The sequence below is a fragment of the Pseudophryne corroboree genome, unplaced genomic scaffold, assembly GCF_028390025.1.
Source record: "Pseudophryne corroboree isolate aPseCor3 unplaced genomic scaffold, aPseCor3.hap2 scaffold_2172, whole genome shotgun sequence".
NCBI lineage: Eukaryota > Metazoa > Chordata > Amphibia > Anura > Myobatrachidae > Pseudophryne > Pseudophryne corroboree.
In genome coordinates, this window is record NW_026968818.1 from 26,856 (window position 1) to 45,483 (window position 18,628).

Below are 18,628 nucleotides of genomic sequence, written 5' to 3' on the forward strand. Positions count from 1 at the left end.
TGACACACACACACATACACGTGCGGCACCTGACACACACACACGTAGCATCAGACACAATAAAATAAACATGCAGCACCTGACCCACACATACACGCGCAACACCTGACACACACACACATATACACGTGCGGCACCTGACACACACACGTACCATCAGACACAATAAAATAAACATGCAGCACCTGACACATGCATATACACGCAGCACCTGACACATGCATATACACGCAGCACCTGACACATGCATATACACGCAGCACCTGACACATGCATATACACGCAGCACCTGACACATGCATATACACGCAGCACCTGACACATGCATATACACGCAGCACCTGACACATACATATACACGCACACCATCAGACACACACATACACACGCAGTGCTTTACTCACACACACATAGACACGTGCAGCACCTGAGGCACACACATGTACACGCGCAGCACCTGACGCACACACATGTACACGCGCAGCACCTGACGCACACTCATGTACACACGCAGCACCTGACGCACACTCATGTACACGCGCAGCACCTAATGCACACTCATGTACACGCGCAGCACCTGACGCACACTCATGTACACGCGCATCACCTGACACAGACATAAGTATTCATGCACAGCACCAGACATACACTTGTACACACGCGGAGCACCTGATACTCACACACATATACACCCGCAACACCTGACACACACACACACACACGTGCGGCAGCTGACGCATACACACGCACCATCAGACACACTCATATATACACGCAGCACCTGACACACACATACACACAGGAGCTGACACACACATACACAGGCAGCACCTGACACACACACACATATACACGCGCAGCACCTGACACCACGCACTCACACGTACAAGCAATGCATTTCACGCCTACCTCCAGCCTCAGTTACAGGCTGCTGCCGCCTACCCCCCTCCCTGCATCAGCTGCAAAGGCAGCAAAATATTTTGACCAAAGTCTAAAGGCCCGTACACATTAAACGATGTCGCTCTGTGAGCTACATCGTCTAATGTTTCCCCTCCCGGGCCGGCCGGCGGCCGACTGTACACACTGAGCGATATGACCGCTCATATCGCTCAGTGACGTCACGCCCCCGCCAGCCCTGCATGAAGGTCGTGGACGACAGTCCACATCCTTCCTGCATGCCCTACCGACAGCGAAGATTGTTGCCGACCCGCGGGGCCGCGCATCGTTTGTCGCTGGCTGCATACACACTTAACGATAAAATGAGCGACGTCGCTCATTAAATCGTTAAGTGTGTACGGACCTTAAACAATTTGGTTTGGTTAATAAAATAATTTTGCACAGAACAGTGATGTTATACGAACATTTTCATTAAACATTTAAAAAATCAAATGTTTATTCTTACAGTGAAATTTTACATTTCTGAATAAAAAAAATAAATTTAAAAAAAGCGATGAAATTCCATAGACAAAAAACCTTACGGTTTCACATGTCCCATTAAGGCTTCTTAGACATGATCGAAATTTCAGAAACCTGTTGTAACTCTTCCACTCAAACTCCAAAAAGCAATGAAATTCCGATCATTAAGGCTGACGCCTTAATGGACGTGTTCCTTGCGCAATACAGATATGGTATGCCATCACAGCCTGTGGGTAAGTGCAGATTCAGCACTCTCACAGAGTGAGATTGCTGTCACTCACACAATGGTGGAGCTGCTAATTCACAGATGTGTGTGCTCATTGGAATACACACATGCAGTCTATGCAACTGAAGGTCTGAGCGGAAGACAAAGCTGCTCAGATGAGGTAAGAGTGTTGTTGATTGGAGGGAGGAGAGCGGTGTGGATGGGGGAACAGAAGTGTGTGGATAGAGCGAACACTAAGCAGCACTAATGGGGGGGACAGAGAAACACAGGGGGTAATTCAGACCGCAGCAGCAGCAGCGATTGCAGTCTGAATTAGTTTGTGAGGTGCGCACGTGCAATGGCCGCACTGCGCGTGCGTACCCCAGGAGCCCAGTGAAATGCTATCACCCTGCCTGATTGATAGGCAGAGGTGGTTGCGGGGAAGGAGGGGGGCGTGCAAACAGCGTTAGAATGCCATTGGCAGGGCATGGTCTGCACAACGGAGGCGTTTCCGGACCACTGGGGGGTGGGCTGTGGCGGTTATCCCCCTGCCAAGAGCGCAGGATCCACTAAATTTACCTTCAGGATGTCAGCTACATGAATAGGGTAAGAGTGGTGTGGATAGGGGGTAGATTAAGCAGCAAGTATGGGAAGGGAGACAGAGCGGTGCAGATGGGGGAAATGGTGCAGATGGGTTGAAAACACTGGCATGGATGGGTAGAAAACTGGTGCAGATGGGAGAGAAGACAGTGTGCCATGTACTGGAGGAGGCAGAGTGACGTTGAAGAAGGAAACACTGAGCAGCACAGAGAGAAGGAAACGGTGGTACAGACAATACACAGGTGGGGAAAGACAGATGGTACAGATAAGTTAGTACAGACTAGCACAGATGGGAGAACACAGCAGTAGGGATTGGGGAAGACCGGGCAGCATGGGGGTGTATAGGGGAAGTAAGTGTAGATGCATAGACTGTAGATGGGGTATTATAGTTTAGCAATTAACCAAGATGTTTGAGGGAGCTAAATGTGTATACTAAGTGAGATGGATGTATGGAGTTAGAAGGATGTTGTAAGAAGGTGGCTTTGTTGTGTTGACTGAATGGGATGGTTGTGGGCACTGTGTGGGATGGGAGCACCACAAAACTGCTCAGACCTTCAGTTGCATAGACTGCATGTGTGTATTCCAATGAGCACACAAATCTGTGAATTAGCAGCTCCACCATTGTGTGAGTGACAGCAATCTCACTCTGTGAGAGTGCTGAATCTGCACTTACCCACAGGCTGTGATGGCATACCATATCTGTATTGCGCAAGGAACACGTCCATTAAGGCGTCAGCCTTAATGATCGGAATTTCATTGCTTTTTGGAGTTTGAGTGGAAGAGTTACAACAGGTTTCTGAAATTTCGATCATGTCTAAGAAGCCTTAATGGGACATGTGAAACCGTAAGGTTTTTTGTCTATGGAATATATATATATATCACAAACATATATGATTCATACATATATCACACACACATACATGATACATACATGAGAAAGACCTGGGATGGTGATGAGGCCAGGGCCCCCTGCTGATGTTGCGTTGAGGAAGGCAGTGTTCCAGGGTGGATGCCAGTCGGGGAGAGCGCCGCGCAGCCCGGGAAAAATACTGCTGAGGAGCTACATCTGGAAGAGCCCCTGGGAGGGAGAGTGCCACATGCCCCATCCTGCGCGGCAGACTCTGCAGGCCTGCACATGGGAAGGGAGGTCTCTGGCCACACATACTCACCCTTCTGCTGAAGCCCCGCTGCTGTCCCCATCAGCGATCTCCAGCGGGGAGCGGGGCCAGGATGAACCTCAACCTGTGAGAACTATCTTCCTGATCAAGAGATCTCATATGCAAGATAAGTATGTGTTGGGATAGGGCTGGGGAGGGCGGCTGCTCGGGCACACCCCCGTCAAGTTAAGGAGATTTAACTGAGGAAGCACAAGGGAACTCTCGTCTGGGGACAACAACTGCAGGGAGACCACATCTTTTCAGATGAACATGGGAGGGCGGAAGGCTGCCTAATACTGAAGCACCCTCAGACATTAAACCATATGCAACAACTATTGCAAGCATTCCTGGGGGAAGGTCTGCAGCAGACGGATTTGCATACGGTGATGTCATCCAAGCAGTGGGCCAAAGTTGGCTGGAACCGTCATCTGTATATGAAAAGAGAAAAGGGGCATGTAGGGCATGGCGGCCTTTTGCGGCGCTTGGATAACCCCAAGTTTGCATTAAACACCCCCACCCTCCTTCGGTGTGGGGCTCATGTTGGCCATGCCCAAGCCCCTGAAGCATTCAAGCTGATTTCTTGCAGCAGCTGGGCACTGTAACAGCTTCAGAGCTGCTCTACAAGACAAGTAAAAGGGTGTGGGCCCTGCAGCACCACCTGTAGTTTGCATACACACATATATAGGACAGCATCTCTTATATGCCCCAGGGTCAATAAAATAGTATCCTTGTCTAGGCTATCCATCCCCTCAGATAAGGTATTTGTCCATGCCGCTACAGCACTACACACCCAGGCCGACGCAATTGCCGGTCTGAGTAAGGTACCTGAATGTGTATAAATGGACTTCAGGGTAATCTCCTGTTTGCGGTCAGCACACTCTTTGAGGGTAGCCGTATCCTGGGACGGGAGGGCTACCTTCTTGGATAAGCGTGTTAATGCTTTGTACACCCTAGGGGAGGATTCCCATCGTAACCTATCCGTTGATGGGAAAGGATACGCCATAAGAATCCTTTTGGAAATCTGCAGTCTTTTATCTGGAGATTCCCAAGCTTTTTCACATAACTCGTTCAGCTCGTGTGAGGGGGGAAAGGTTACCTCAGGCTTCTTACCCTTGTACATATGTACCCTCTTGTCAGCGACAGGGGGTTCCTCTGTGATGTGCAAAACATCTTTTATTGCCATAATCATAAATCGAATGGATTTTGCCAATTTTGGCTGTAACTTTGCATCATCGTAATCGACACTGGAGTCAGAATCCGTGTCGGTATCTGTGTCAACAATCTGGGATAGTGGGCGCTTATGAGACCCTGACAGTCCCTGCAACATAGGATCAGGCATGGGTTTAAACCCTGACTGTCCCAAAGCTTCTGCCTTGTCTAATCTTTTGTGCAATGAGTTTACACTAGCATTTAAAACATTCCACATATCCATCCAATCAGCTGTCGGCGGAGACACCACATTCATTTGCTCCCGCTCCTCTCTAATATAGCCTTCTTCCTCAGACATGTCGACACACGTGTACCGACACACTACACACACAGGGAATGCTTTTTCTGAAGACAGTTTCCCCACAAGGCCCTTTGGAGAGACAGAGAGAGAGTATGCCAGCACACCCCCCAGCGCTATATAACCCAGGAATAAAACAGTAACTTAATGTTTGCCCAGTAGTGCTGCTGTATGTAATTTGCGAATTATGTGCCCCCCCCCTCTTTTCAACCCTCTTGTCTAACGTGGTATAAGCAGGGGAGAGTCCGGGGAGCTTCCTCTCAGCGGTGCTGTGGAGAAAAAATGGCGCTGGTGAGTGCTGAGGGAGAAGCCCCGCCCCCTCGGAGGCGGGCTTCTGTCCCGCTTAAACTAAAATTGGTGGGGGCTTATACATATATAAAGTGCCCAGCTGTATATATGTTATATTTTTGCGAAAGAGGTTTATATTGCTGCCCAGGGCGCCCCCCCTGCGCCCTGCACCCTTACAGTGACCGGAGTATGTGAGGTGTATGGGAGCAAAGGCGCACAGCTGCAGTGCTGTGCGTTACCTCAGTGAAGATCATGAAGTCTTCTGCCGCCTCTGAAGTCTTCTTTTCTTCTCATACTCACCCGGCTTCTATCTTCCGGCTCTGCGAGGGGGACGGCGGCGCGGCTCTGGGACGGACGGCGAGGGTGAGATACTGCGTACCAATCACACTGGAGCTAATGGTGTCCAGTAGCCTAAGAAGCAGGACCTTGCAACTCAGAGAGTAGGGCTGCTTCTCTCCCCTCAGTCCCTCGATGAGGGTGTCTGTTGCCAGCAGTGCTCCCTGAAAATTAAAAACCTAACAAAATACTTTCTGTCAGAAAGCTCAGGAGAGCTCCTGAAAAGCACCCAGTCTCCACTGGGTACAGTATCAAACTGAGGTCTGGAGGAGGGGCATAGAGGGAGGAGCCAGTGCACACCCAGAACTAAAGTCTTTCTTAAAGTGCCCATGTCTCCTGCGGAGCCCGTCTATCCCCATGGTCCTTACGGAGTCCCCAGCATCCTCTAGGACGTTAGAGAAAATAGGATTTTAATACCTACCGGTAAATCCTTTTCTCTTAGTCCGTAGAGGATGCTGGGCACCCGTCCCAGTGCGTACTGTGTCTGCAGTTATTAAATGGCCCTTAACTCCAGAACATTTATGTGGAGATGAAAACATCCAAGGAAGACTTGACCATCTTCCTTGGATGTTTTCCCCCTGTGTGACTGCTCTCCAGCCTCGGAGGGTTGCATCCGTGGTCCCTAGGATCCCGTCCTGGATCCCGAACCATCGCCCCTCTAGGTGGTGAGAACTGTGCAGCCACCAATGGAGTGAGATTCTGGTCTTGGAAGACAGGATTATCCTCCGGTGCATGTGTAGGTGGGATCCGGACCACTTGTCCAACTGGAACACTCTGGCATGGAACCTGCCAAACTGAATGGCCTCGTAGGCCGCGACCATCTTCCCCAGCAACTGAATGCATTGATGGATTAACACTCTTGCTGGTTTCAGAATTTGTTTGACCAGACTCTGGATCTCCAGAGCCTTTCCACTAGAAGAAAACCTCTTCTGTGTCCAGTATCACTCCCAAAAACAACAACCGCGTCATTGGGACCAACTGCGATTTTGGCAAGTTTAGGAGCCAACCATGTTGTTGAAGAACTGTCAGGGAGAGTAGATGTTTTGCACCAACTGGTCCCTGGATCTCGCCTTTATCAGGAGATCATCCAAGTACGGGATAATTGTGACTCCTTGCTTGCGAAGGAGGACCATCATTTCCGCCATCACCCTGGTGAAAATCCTCGGAGCCGTGGACAGACCAAACGGCAACGTCTGAAATTGGTAATGACAATCCTGAATTGCAAACCTCAGGTAGCTTGATGCAGTGGCTAAATGGGAACATATTAGTAGGCATCCTTTATGTCTACCAAAACCATGAAATCTCCTTTATCCCCCGGACTGGAGATCACTACCCTGAGAGATTCCATCTTGAAATTGAATTTCTTTAGGTAGAAATTAAGGGATTTCAGATTTAAGATTGGTCTGACTGAGCCGTCCGGCTTCGGGACCACGAAGAGGCTTGAATAAAAACCTTCTCCCTGCTGACTAAGGCTGATTTGAACAATCGGTGAGGGGGAATGTCTTGAAACCCCAGTTTGTACCCTTGGGACACTATTTGTAAAACCCACGAGTCCAGGTCCGAATGAATCTAGAACTGACTGAAGAGTTTTAGACGTGCCCCCCACTGGTGCGGGCTCCTGCAAGAGAGCCCCAGCGTCATGCAGTGGATTTGGCAGAAGCAGAGGACGATCTCTGCTCCTGCGATCTTGAAGAGGCTACAGACCTCTTCCCTCTTTTCCTTCCTCTACCTGCAAAGAAAGGGGAATCTTAACTTCTTGCATATCTATTGGGCCGAAATGACTGCGTCAGATAATGATGCGTCTTCATCCGTTGAGAGGGAACATAGGGCAAGAAGGATGACTTACCTGCGGGAGCTGCCGAGATCAAATTAACTAGGCCGTCGCCAAACAAGGCTTCACCTTCATAGGGAAGAGACTCCCTTTCTTCTTGGAGTCAGCATCAGCATTCCCTTGGTGAATCCACAATGCCCTCCTATCCGAGACTGCCATGAAATTGGCCCGTGAGCACTTGTGCCCGGTGTAGGATTTTTAAATATGTGTAGTTTACTGTATGCAAGGGTTTAAAACCTTTTAGGAACTGAGATCTAAGGTGTATTACATGTAGTTTAAAAAAAACAAAAAAGGTTTATTTTATGGCAGTAGTTTCCAAACTGGGGTTCTTGCACTGGTAGCATAGTTTGGTGGTCCAGGACCAATTAAAATTATTTATACTTTATTAAATTGGCAAAACCATTCCCTCACAACATAACTGAACCTGAGGATGACATGCTATAAACACAATTTACTTAATTTTATATTTTTTTCTGAATTTCTCAATAAAAAAAACTTTGGCCTAGGGGTGCCATGAAACAAATTTTGATACTCTAGGGCAGGGGTGTCAAACCCATGGGCCGCATGCCGCCCCCAATGCATCCTTTTGTGGCCCACAGGCCGAGGTCCGACAGGGGTCCTTTTGTGGCCCGATCACCTTGCTTAGAGCGAGGGCAGGAGAGTGCAGCCAGAGTCTTTGCTTTCTATGTGCGGCACCATCTTCCCGAAGAGATCACCGGGAAGATAGTGCCCCTTCCACTGGCTACAGCACAGGTATACTGGGGTGGGGTAGCAAACTGGGGGCCCCAATGGGCCCCTCCAGCAGTCCCTCTACCAAAACACGTCTTTTGGTGGTTTTGCGGTGTTGTTATAACTACATGGTGACGATACTGTAGCACAGAGATTTTCAACCATTTACAACTCACGTCACACAGAACAAGATTTAAATATTGACAAGGCACACTGAAATATAATGGTGATGCATGGTGCAGTATCGTGTCCTAGGATGTCATGTCGCAGCTTCTCCATAGGTAACGCCTGAACAGGCCCAGTGACAGGGGGGACAAAGGGGACACTTGTTCAGGGCTCCAAGTATTAAGAACAGAAATAATGGGGCCACAGTGCCAATATTGCTTTTTAAAGTGTATCCACCAACTGCTCAATTTAAGCAGGAAAACAATTAACAGGCCAACTAAACCCTCCCCCCTCCTTTTACCCCATCACTTTGTCCAGTCCCTGTGGTCCATACTGTATTGCCATTATTATGCATTTTGCTGTGCTGGCCCTTTTCTGAATGTCCCTGCCACCGCCACCGAAGAGCTGGATAGCCCAGTATGAAAACCACCTGCCGGCCTCACTGACGGTCCGAGTCAAAGGCTCCATTTTTTTTTAAAGATCCCTCTGCCAAGTTAAGGGGGAGTTGAGGTGGCCCCAGAGATATCAGTGTACTGGGCCCCGAGATTTCTGTTGCTGGCCCTGACCCTCAGGGGCGTATCTACCCCTTGGCCAGGATGGCACTTGCCAGGGGCACCATCCAGCTGTGCCAACCGTGGCTAAGGGATAGAGTTCTGCAGTCTCGAAAGGGCGCTATGGCAATCAGCGTGGGACTGACCAATTAGACGGTGAGGGAAGGATACTGAAATTGTCCCAACCCTGTTACAGTTTGAAACGCCCCTCAACTGCTGTCCACTGCTTCACTCCTAGCTCTGCCCCTTTGAAATTATTAATCCCTACCCCCCGGTAGGCGGAGTTCTCCAGGCCCATACTCAGGAGTCACCACTGCTGTACATTATGTGCCGGTTGTAGAGGCAGAGCGGGGAACATCAGAGAACGCCACAAATTACACAGTAGGCAAGGAGATGGCTGGAGACAGCTGCACAGCCATGCCTTGCAAGTTCGAGAGAGCTGTTGAATTTCAGCACTTCAAGTCAGAGCCTGCCCCCTGCTGCCCAAGCAGTCCGTGACAGTTAGTGTCGAGGAGGGGGGGATTTGTGCATGTGTGCTATCAGTGTGTGTGTGGGGGGGGTGGGGGGGTGGAGGATGTGTGTGACTGTGAGGGAGCTGTCAGTGTCAGTGGGGAGAGGAGCAGGAGGGAGTTGTCAGTGTGTGGAAGTGATGAGAGTTGTCAGTACTGGGGAAATGTGTGTGTGTGTGTGTGTGTGTGTGTGTGTGTGTGTGTGTGTGTGTGTACTAGATTTAGGAGTGTGTGTTTGTGAGAGGTTTCAGTTGGGGAATTAGAGTTCATACAGTAATTAAATGTTTTCATATTGAGAACTACATCTCCCAGCATATACAGTGTGCTGGGGATGCTAACAAGCTTTATTTAAAAGTTTAAAAAACATTGCTTTTATGACTGCAATGGTTAAAAAGGGAGAGCTATAAATCAATTTATCAGTGAATGATCGCAGTTTGAGCTGTTACATTTTACTGAACCACCTATCCCTCCACACTCACTACCTGTCCTCAGGATACATTTACCATCCCGGCAGACGGTATACCGGCGGTCATTTGACCGATGTTGGAATCCTGACACCACTTGGGAGACTGGTGCCGGCACACAGACAGCCAACATCCCGAAGGCGAGTATTGGAGGGAGGGTTAGGACCGGGGGAGCGGGTGTTAGGGAAGGCACTAGGAGGGGGGGGGGGGTTAGTCCTAGCTGCCACCCCCTGAGGGTTAGCCCTATCCGCCACCCCCCCAGAGGATTAGGATTAGGTATCATGTGACTGCTGGAATCCCGAGCGCCGGATGCCATACCCAACCCCCTTTACTTTTTCAGGCATTTCTATCTCTCCTCTGTCTATGGTGTTCCGATTGCCCACTTTCCCTTGTGCTTTTCTCTCTCTCTCTCTCTCTCCTTTGTTTAGAGCATCAGTTTCTGTAGTCCACTTTATCCTTATTTTTTCCAGTGTTTCACTATCTCTCTGATGTAATGAGGATGTATGGTCTAGAGGGATCAGTAATGCATTGTACTGTATAGAGGCGTCAGGGATGTAGCGTAGGGTATAGAGGCGTCAGGGATGTAGCGTAGGTTATAGAGGCATCAGGAATGTAGCGTAGGGAATAGAGGCATCAGGGATGTAGCGTAGGGTATAGAGGCGTCAGGGATGTAGCATAGGGAATAGAGGCGTCAGGGATGTAGCGTAGGGAATAGAGGCGTCAGGGATGTAGCTTAGGGAATATAGGCATCAGGGATGTACTAGCAGGTATATAGAGGTCAGTGTACTGTATAGAGGGGTCAGTAATGCAGTGATGGTTATAGAAAGGTCAGTGATGTAGTGTAGGGTATAGAGGGGTCAGTTATGTAGTGTGGGGTAAAGAGGGGTCAGTAAAGATACTAAGCTGAAGTACTTAGAACACTTCTTGAATTAAGACACAACCTGCAAGAAAAAGTATGCAATATGGGTGAAAAGGCAAATGTCAGAGGCCTGATACAAGTGACCAGCTCCACACCTTGCACCACATAGCGTTATGTTAAACTGGGATATGTTCTTTTTTGGTGTGTGTGTGTGTGTGTGTGTGTGTGTATGTGTGTGGGGGGGGGGTGCCAAACGAAATTTTTGCCATTGGCTCCTTTGGTCTAGAACCAGCCCTGATCACAAAATATTTTTGTCTGAGCAGACTGGACACTGATCAGCGTTGGCTCATTCTCAGCCCCCCGCCCAGCCTCTGCTGCCAACAGACTGCTATTAGCTAGTTAACCTTCTGCCTTCCCTATCTATGACACAGACTGCTGCTAATGCTACCAGACTGTTCCCAGTGGCTTCACACCAACAGTGAATCCCAGCCGATGATGTAGGGCAGCGTGTGGGGGAGGGGGTCAGTTGCTGTGGCTCCAACATGGTAACCGCCAATGGACTGCAATGCTTTATCGAAAGGGGGGCGCCAGTCCCTTACTTTGCCAGGGGCGCTTGGACCCCTAGCTACACCTCTGTTGACCCTAACCGATACCCCTAAACTAACCATAATTCCTGCAGTAAAAATCCATGTTTCTATGTATATAGGGGGTCATTCCGAGTTGATCGCATGCTGCCGTTGTTCGCTGCGTAGCAATCAGTTGAAAAAAAATGGCTAATCTGTGCATGCGCATGCTCCGTAATGTGCATGCGCATCGTACGGGTACAAAGTCCATTGTGGTTTTGCACTAGTTCTAGCGATTATTCCAATCACAGAACAGGCCACAAGGAGATTGACAGAAAGAGGGCGTTTCTGGGTGTCAACTGACCGTTTTCAGGGAGTGCTTGGAAAAATGCAGGCGTGGCAGAAGAAATGCAGACGTGGCTGGGCATTCGCTGGATGGGTGTGTGACATCAAAAGCCGTCCCTCGGTTGTTAGAATCAACGCACACGAAGTGTAACTACAGTGCTGGTCTTATTTTGAAACGATTTTGCAGGCGCTCTGCTGCTCAAGTGTTCGCACTTCTCCAAAGTGAATATACACTCTCCAGTGGGCAGCGACAATGCGTTTGCATGGCTGCTAAAAACTGCTAGCGAGCAATCAACTCAGAATGACCCCCATAGTGTATTGCAAGAAAATATCTGTAAATCCAATGGTACCGTAAGTGCGGTATATACTCGCACTTCTTTGCGGGGTGAGAACATCTCCCCTAAGTGAAGTCAGCCCTATGAATAGAGTTTGTGTGATCCCTGTGCAGCAGTCACAGAAAGGGTTCATCTCTGCAGTTTGTCACTCAAATTACATTGCTGCATTTTTTCTAGAAGTGGATCTGAGAGCTGTTACCCGCAGACCAGCTACAATAATTATCCTGGGTACTCACTAGACCAGTGGTTCTCAAACTGCACCCTGGGGTGCCTCAGGACACTTGCAGGGGTGCCTTGGATTGGTGGTCCAGGACCAATTCAAAATATTTATAGTTAGTGTTAAAGGCAAAACCAGTGCTGTTGGCTGGCAATCATAACATATGTGCACAAGCAGAAGCAAATCCTGTCCCCTACCAAAGGGCCAGTGCTAGGGTGTTTGGCGCCTCCCTGCAAACTATTAATTTGGGCCCTCTCTCCAATACTTAATAAAGGGACAGTGCGCTCCTTAAAAAAAGAAGGTGTGGTATCACAAGGAAGGGGCATGGCCACACAATAGCACCCCAAATCAAAATACGCCACACAGTAGCACTATCTTATTGTCATTACACCGCATGTAATAATAATAATAATAATAATACCCACAGTCGCAGTGCCCTTTATACACATAACCACCATATCAGTGCAGCTTACACACATAATGCCAACAGAAGCAGTGCCCCTTCTACACATGCCCACGGTGGCAATCCTTTACATGGCAAATATCAACCTGGTTTTGCCATGTAAAGGATTGCCACTTTAAAAACAAACAATCAAACAAAAACAAAAAAAACAACAGGAAAAAACACAAAATCTCTCACTTTCTGATTCTCACACCCTATTACATTCCTCCCTATATATTTAAATGTTTCTATTACTGTATGTTCCCTCTTCCCTTCTCCAAACTATACACATCAACATTTTTTAGTATTTCCAGGTAAGTTTTGTGATGTAGGCCATGCACAATTTTAGTTGCCCTAATGTATTTACAGCCTTCTGGAGATATGGCTTCTGGAACTGAACACAGGATTCTAAATGTGGCTGTACCAAGGACCTATACAGTGGCATTACAGGTTGAGTATCCCTTATCCAAAATGCTTGGGACCAGAGGAATTTTGGATATCGGATTTTTCTGTATTTTGGAATAATTGCATACCATAACGAGATATTATGGTGATGGGACCTAAATCTAAGCACAGAAGGCATTTATGTTTCATATACACCTTATACACACAGCCTGAAGGTCATTTTAGCCAATATTTTTTATAACTTTGTGCATTAAACAAAGTGTGTGTACATTCACAGAATTCATTTATGTTTCATATACACCTTATACACACAGTCTGAAGTTCATTTAATACAATATTTTTAATAACTTTGAGTATTAAACAAAGTTTGTGTACACTGAGCCATCAAAACACAAAGGTTTCACTATCTCAGTCTCACTCAAAAAAGTCCGTATTTCGGAATATTCCGTATTTCGGAATATTTGGATATGGGATACTCAACCTGTATTACTTTTTTCTGCTACTGGTTCTTTAACCTATGCAAACAAGCATCTGACTTGCCTTTCCTATTGCTTTGTTACATTGCTTACCTGAAATAGTAATACTTAGATAGCTTTCCTCTTGCCATTATAATGCCCTTAATATTATAGTTAGCCTTTGCATTTTTGAGACGTGTATGATTTTGCATTTTTTGGCATTAAATGTTGCCATGTTCTTGACCATTCCTCTAGTCCAGGGGCGGAACTGCCAGAGACAACGGAGTCAGTTGCCGCCGGGCTCCAGCCCTAAAGGGGCTTCCTCCATTGCCCCCCGGCTGAAGCACTCACTCATCATGGGAAAGTACCAATGTGTTTCTTCGTTGGTTGATGGAAGAAACATCTTACAAAAACTCTCCAGATTATTGACTTTTTAAAGTTTTTCTAGGAAACGTTTTAGATGAATGCTTATTAGCCTTTGTCAGTATGAACTTTCGTAAAGTGTCTCTGTGGCGCAATCAGTTAGTATGTACGGCTATTAACCAAAAGGTTGGTGGTTCAATCCCACCCAGGGACCTAATTGACCTTGTTATCAGATTTTGGTGATCTTTAAGTAGACAAGTCAAATTTCATACCCCCTGTTATGGTGTAGGGTACCTGGCCTTCTCTGATGTAATCAGAGTTAGATTTGATTCAGTGATTTTATAAAAACATCTAGGAAGCACAATTTAGCAGTGGGTTGCAGAGAAAAAGAAATATGCTGGCAAAAAAATCAAATTGCGTGATTAAACAGCTCTTCATTTTCTGGCTTTATTTTTATGCTAACAAATTTGTTCTCTGAAAAGTGTCCACAAAGCCAAGTCTCTGATTAACACCTTTGTAGGGATGGTTTTTCACCTATTACTAAATTAAACTTGCTTCATTGGAAAGGCAGCAAGATGCATCCTCATTTCAATGTCTACTGAAATAATACAGGTTGACACAAGGAAACATTAACGCCACTGCATCCTTGCTGCTTTCTCATGTGGAAGTCTGTTTAATGTGAAAACAAGGTGATATCTAATTAGCACACAGGTAAGGAATTAAGAAAATCTTTATTTAAGGGTGAAGATGTTTCTCACAAAATCGTTGCCCCAATGCATCATTGAAATTCAAGCTGGAAAGATGATTTTAATATATCACTTGTACATTTTGTATTGCTCTTCTGGTGACAATGTAGTTTGATTTTGTCAATTACCATTTTAATAATAGGGTAAAGAAAATGAAGTGGATTTTTGAAAGAAAACAATACTGTCAATATACTATTAAAACAAATTAAAATGGTAAAAGTTATTGTACTTTAAGTAAAAATAAAAGAGCCAAAATATCAATCCCAGTTTTGGATTACTTTAGTTAACAAAAAAAAGGGTGTGGGCCCTGCAGCACTACCTGTAGTTTGCATTGTGTGTTGGAAGGCACAAAGTAAGCAGACGGGAGAAGTCAGGATAGTGCGCAAGGGCATAGAAGGGTGCGGCTCAAGAAAAGAGAAGTGGAAACAGACAGCAAACTAGGCTGGAGAGAGACCTGAGACAAAGAGATCTGAATTATACGAGAGACGACCAGGGTAAACACAAATTATGCAGTCAAGTTTCCCACATTTGGGGAAATCACAGGGGCAGCACACCCAGAGTGCAATGGGTGAGCCTTGCCCTGGGAGAAGCACCTACATGATCATAGTATCTCACCTGGCAGGTAAGTAGGAGTTGGGCTAGAGCTGGGGAGGGTCGCTGCTCGGGTACCCCCCTGTCAAGTGAAGGAGATCCAACTGAGGCAGCACAAGGGAACTCTCGAAAGAGGAACAAGGCTAGAGGAAGATCTGAGACAAAGAAATCTGATTTTTACCAGAGTTGACCAGAAGAAAGCACAAACACAGTCCCCCACTACCACAAATAATGCTGTCGAGTTTCCCACATTTGGGGAAATCACAGGGGTCAGCATACCCAGAATGCAATGAATGAACCTCACCCTGGGAGAACAATCTTCATGACCATGGTATCTCCTATGCAAAATAAGTATGATTTGGGATAGGGCTGGGGAGGGCCGCTGCTCAGGCACATCTCTGTCAAGTAAAGAAGATTCAACTGAGGCAGCACAAGGGAACTCTCATCTGGGGACAACAACTGCAGGGAGAACACATATTTTCAGATGAACATGGGAGGGCAGAAGGCTGCCTAATACTGAAGCACCCCCAAACAACAAACCAAATGCAACAACTAGTGCAAGCATTCCTGGGGGAAGGCCTGCAGCAGATGGATTTGCATATGGTGATGTCATCCAAGCAGTGGGTCAAAGTTGGCTTCAACCCTCGTCTGCATATGAAAAGAAAAAAGGGATGTGCAGGGCATGGTGTCCTTTTGTGGCGCTTGGATGACCCCTCCTTCGGTGTGGGGCTCATGTTGGCTATGCCCCAGCCCCTGAAGCATTCAAGATGATTTCTTGCAGCAGCTGGGCACTGTAACAGCTCCAGAGTTGCTCTGTAAAGCATGTAAAAGGGTGTGGGCCCTGCAGCACTACCTGTAGTATGCATTGTGCGTTGGAGGGCACAAAGTAAGCAGACGGGAGAGGTCAGGAAAGTGCGCAACTGCATAGAAGGGAGCGGCTCAAGAAAAGAGAAGTGGAAACAGACAGCAAACTAGGCTGGAGAAAGACCTGAGACAAAGAGATCTGAATTATATGAGAGCCGACCAGAGGAAACACAAATTATGCAGTCAAGTGTCCCACATTTGGGGAAATCGCAGGAGCAGCACACCCAGAGTGCAATGGGTGAGCCTTGCCCTGGGAGAAGCACCTTCCTGATCATAGTATCTCACCTGGCAGGTAAATAGGAGTTGGGCTAGAGCTGGGGAGGGTCGCTGCTCGTGCACCCCCCTGTCAAGTGAAGGAGATCCAACTGAGGCAGCACAAGGGAACTCTCGAAAGAAGAACAAGGCTAGAGGAAGATCTGAGACAAAGAAATCTGACTTTTACCAGAGCTGACCAGAGGAAAGCACAAACACAGTCCCCCACTACCACAAATAATGCAGTCGAGTTTCCCACATTTGGGGAAATCACAGGGGTCAGCATACCCAGAATGCAATGAATGAACCTCACCCTGGGAGAACAATCTTCATGACCATGGTATCTCCTATGCAAAATAAGTATGATTTGGGATAGGGCTGGGGAGGGCCGCTGCTCAGGCACATCTCTGTCAAGTAAAGGAGATTCAACTGAGGCAGCACAAGGGAACTCTCATCTGGGGACAACAACTGCAGGGAGAACACATATTTTCAGATGAACATGGGAGGGCAGAAGGCTGCCTAATACTGAAGCACCCCCAAACAACAAACCAAATGCAACAACTAGTGCAAGCATTCCTGGGGGAAGGCCTGCAGCAGATTGATTTGCATATGGTAATGCCATCCAAGCAGTGGGTCAAAGTTGGCTTCAACCCTCGTCTGCATATGAAAAGAGAAAAGGGGTGTGCAGGGCATGGCGGCCTTTTGCGGCGCTTGGATGACCCTTAGTTCGCATTAAACACCTCCACCCTCCTTCGGTGTGGGGCTCATGTTGGCTATGCCCCAGCCCCTGAAGCATTCAAGCTGATTTCTTGATGCAGCTGGGCACTGTAACAGCTCCAGAGCTGCTCTGTAAGGCAAGTAAAAGGGTGTGGGCCCTGCAGCACTACCTGTAGTTTGCATTGTGCATTGTAAGGCACAAAGTAAGCAGACGGGAGAAGTCAGGATAGTGCGCAAGGGCATAGAAGGGAGCGGCTCAAGAAAAGAGAAGTGGAAACAGACAGCAAACTAGGCTGGAGAGAGACCTGAGACAAAGAGATCTGAATTATACGAGAGCCGACAAGGGGAAACACAAATTATGCAGTCAAGTGTCCCACATTTGGGGAAATTGTAGGAGCAGCACACCCAGAGTGCAATGGGTGAGCCTTGCCCTGGGAGAAGCACCTTCATGATCATAGTATCTCACCTGGCAGGTAAGTAGGAGTTGGGCTAGAGCTGGGGAGGGTCGCTGCTCGGGCACCCCCCTGTCAAGTGAAGGAGATCCAACTGAGGCAGCACAAGGGAACTCTCGAAAGAGGAACAAGGCTAGAGGAAGATCTGAGACAAAGAAATCTGACTTTTACCAGAGCTGACCAGAGGAAAGCACAAACACAGTCCCCCTCTACCACAAATAATGCAGTCGAGTTTCCCACATTTGGGGAAATCACAGGGGTCAGCATACCCAGAATGCAATGAATGAACCTCACCCTGGGAGAACAATCTTCATGACCATGGTATCTCCTATGCAAAATAGGTATGATTTGGGATAGGGCTGGGGAGGGCCGCTGCTCAGGCACATCTCTGTCAAGTAAAGGAGATTCAACTGAGGCAGCACAAGGGAACTCTCATCTGGGGACAACAACTGCAGGGAGAACACATATTTTCAGATGAACATGGGAGGGCAGAAGGCTGCCTAATACTGAAGCACCCCCAAACAACAAACCAAATGCAACTACTAGTACAAGCATTCCTGGGGGAAGGCCTGCAGCAGATGGATTTGCATATGGTGATGTCATCCAAGCAGTGGGTCAAAGTTGGCTTCAACCCTCATCTGCATATGAAAAGAGAAAAGGGGCGTGCAGGGCATGGCGGCCTTTTGCGGCGCTTGGATGACCCCTAGTTCGCATTAAACACCTCCACCCTCCTTCGGTGTGGGGCTCATGTTGGCTATGCCCCAGCCCCTGAAGCATTCAAGCTGATTTCTTGCAGCAGCTGGGCACTGTAACAGCTCCAGAGCTGCTCTGTAAGGCAAGTAAAAGGGTGTGGGCCCTGCAGCACTACCTGTAGTTCGCATTGTGCGTTGGAAGGCACAAAGTAAGCAGATGGGAGAAGTCAGTATAGTGCGCAAGGGCATAGAAGGGAGCGGCTCAAGAAAAGAGAAGTGGAAACAGACAGCAAACTAGGCTGAAGAGAGACCTGAGACAAAGAGATCTGAATTATATGAGAGCCGACCATGGGAAACACAAATTATGCAGTTAAGTTTCCCACATTTGGGGAAATCAAAGAAGCAGCACACCCAGAGTGCAATGGGTGAGCCTTGCCCTGGGAGAAGCACCTACATGATCATAGTATCTCACCTGGCAGGTAAGTAGGAGTTGGGCTAGAGCTGGGGAGGGTCGCTGCTCAGGCACCCCCCTGTCAAGTGAAGGAGATCCAACTGAGGCAGCACAAGGGAAC

General features: G+C 47.7%; 5 non-coding genes and 2 pseudogenes across 5 annotated transcripts; all 7 read right to left on the bottom strand.

The window, feature by feature from the left end:
• Positions 1–14,955: 14,955 nt before the first annotated feature.
• Positions 14,956–15,118, bottom strand: LOC135006840 (U1 spliceosomal RNA). Its single transcript, XR_010206926.1, has one exon. It is a non-coding gene; the product is annotated as a U1 spliceosomal RNA (small nuclear RNA).
• Positions 15,119–15,270: 152 nt separating this feature from the next.
• LOC135006830 (U1 spliceosomal RNA) lies at positions 15,271–15,434 on the bottom strand. Its single transcript, XR_010206918.1, has one exon. It is a non-coding gene; the product is annotated as a U1 spliceosomal RNA (small nuclear RNA).
• Positions 15,435–16,080: 646 nt separating this feature from the next.
• Positions 16,081–16,243, bottom strand: LOC135006839 (U1 spliceosomal RNA). Its single transcript, XR_010206925.1, has one exon. It is a non-coding gene; the product is annotated as a U1 spliceosomal RNA (small nuclear RNA).
• A 152-nt stretch (positions 16,244–16,395) lies between these two features.
• Positions 16,396–16,559, bottom strand: LOC135006843 (U1 spliceosomal RNA). The gene has a single exon (XR_010206928.1). It is a non-coding gene; the product is annotated as a U1 spliceosomal RNA (small nuclear RNA).
• Positions 16,560–17,257: 698 nt separating this feature from the next.
• LOC135006838 (U1 spliceosomal RNA) lies at positions 17,258–17,393 on the bottom strand (annotated as a pseudogene).
• Positions 17,394–17,545: 152 nt separating this feature from the next.
• On the bottom strand, positions 17,546–17,709 carry LOC135006827 (U1 spliceosomal RNA). Its single transcript, XR_010206915.1, has one exon. It is a non-coding gene; the product is annotated as a U1 spliceosomal RNA (small nuclear RNA).
• A 680-nt stretch (positions 17,710–18,389) lies between these two features.
• On the bottom strand, positions 18,390–18,543 carry LOC135006841 (U1 spliceosomal RNA; annotated as a pseudogene).
• Positions 18,544–18,628: the final 85 nt, after the last annotated feature.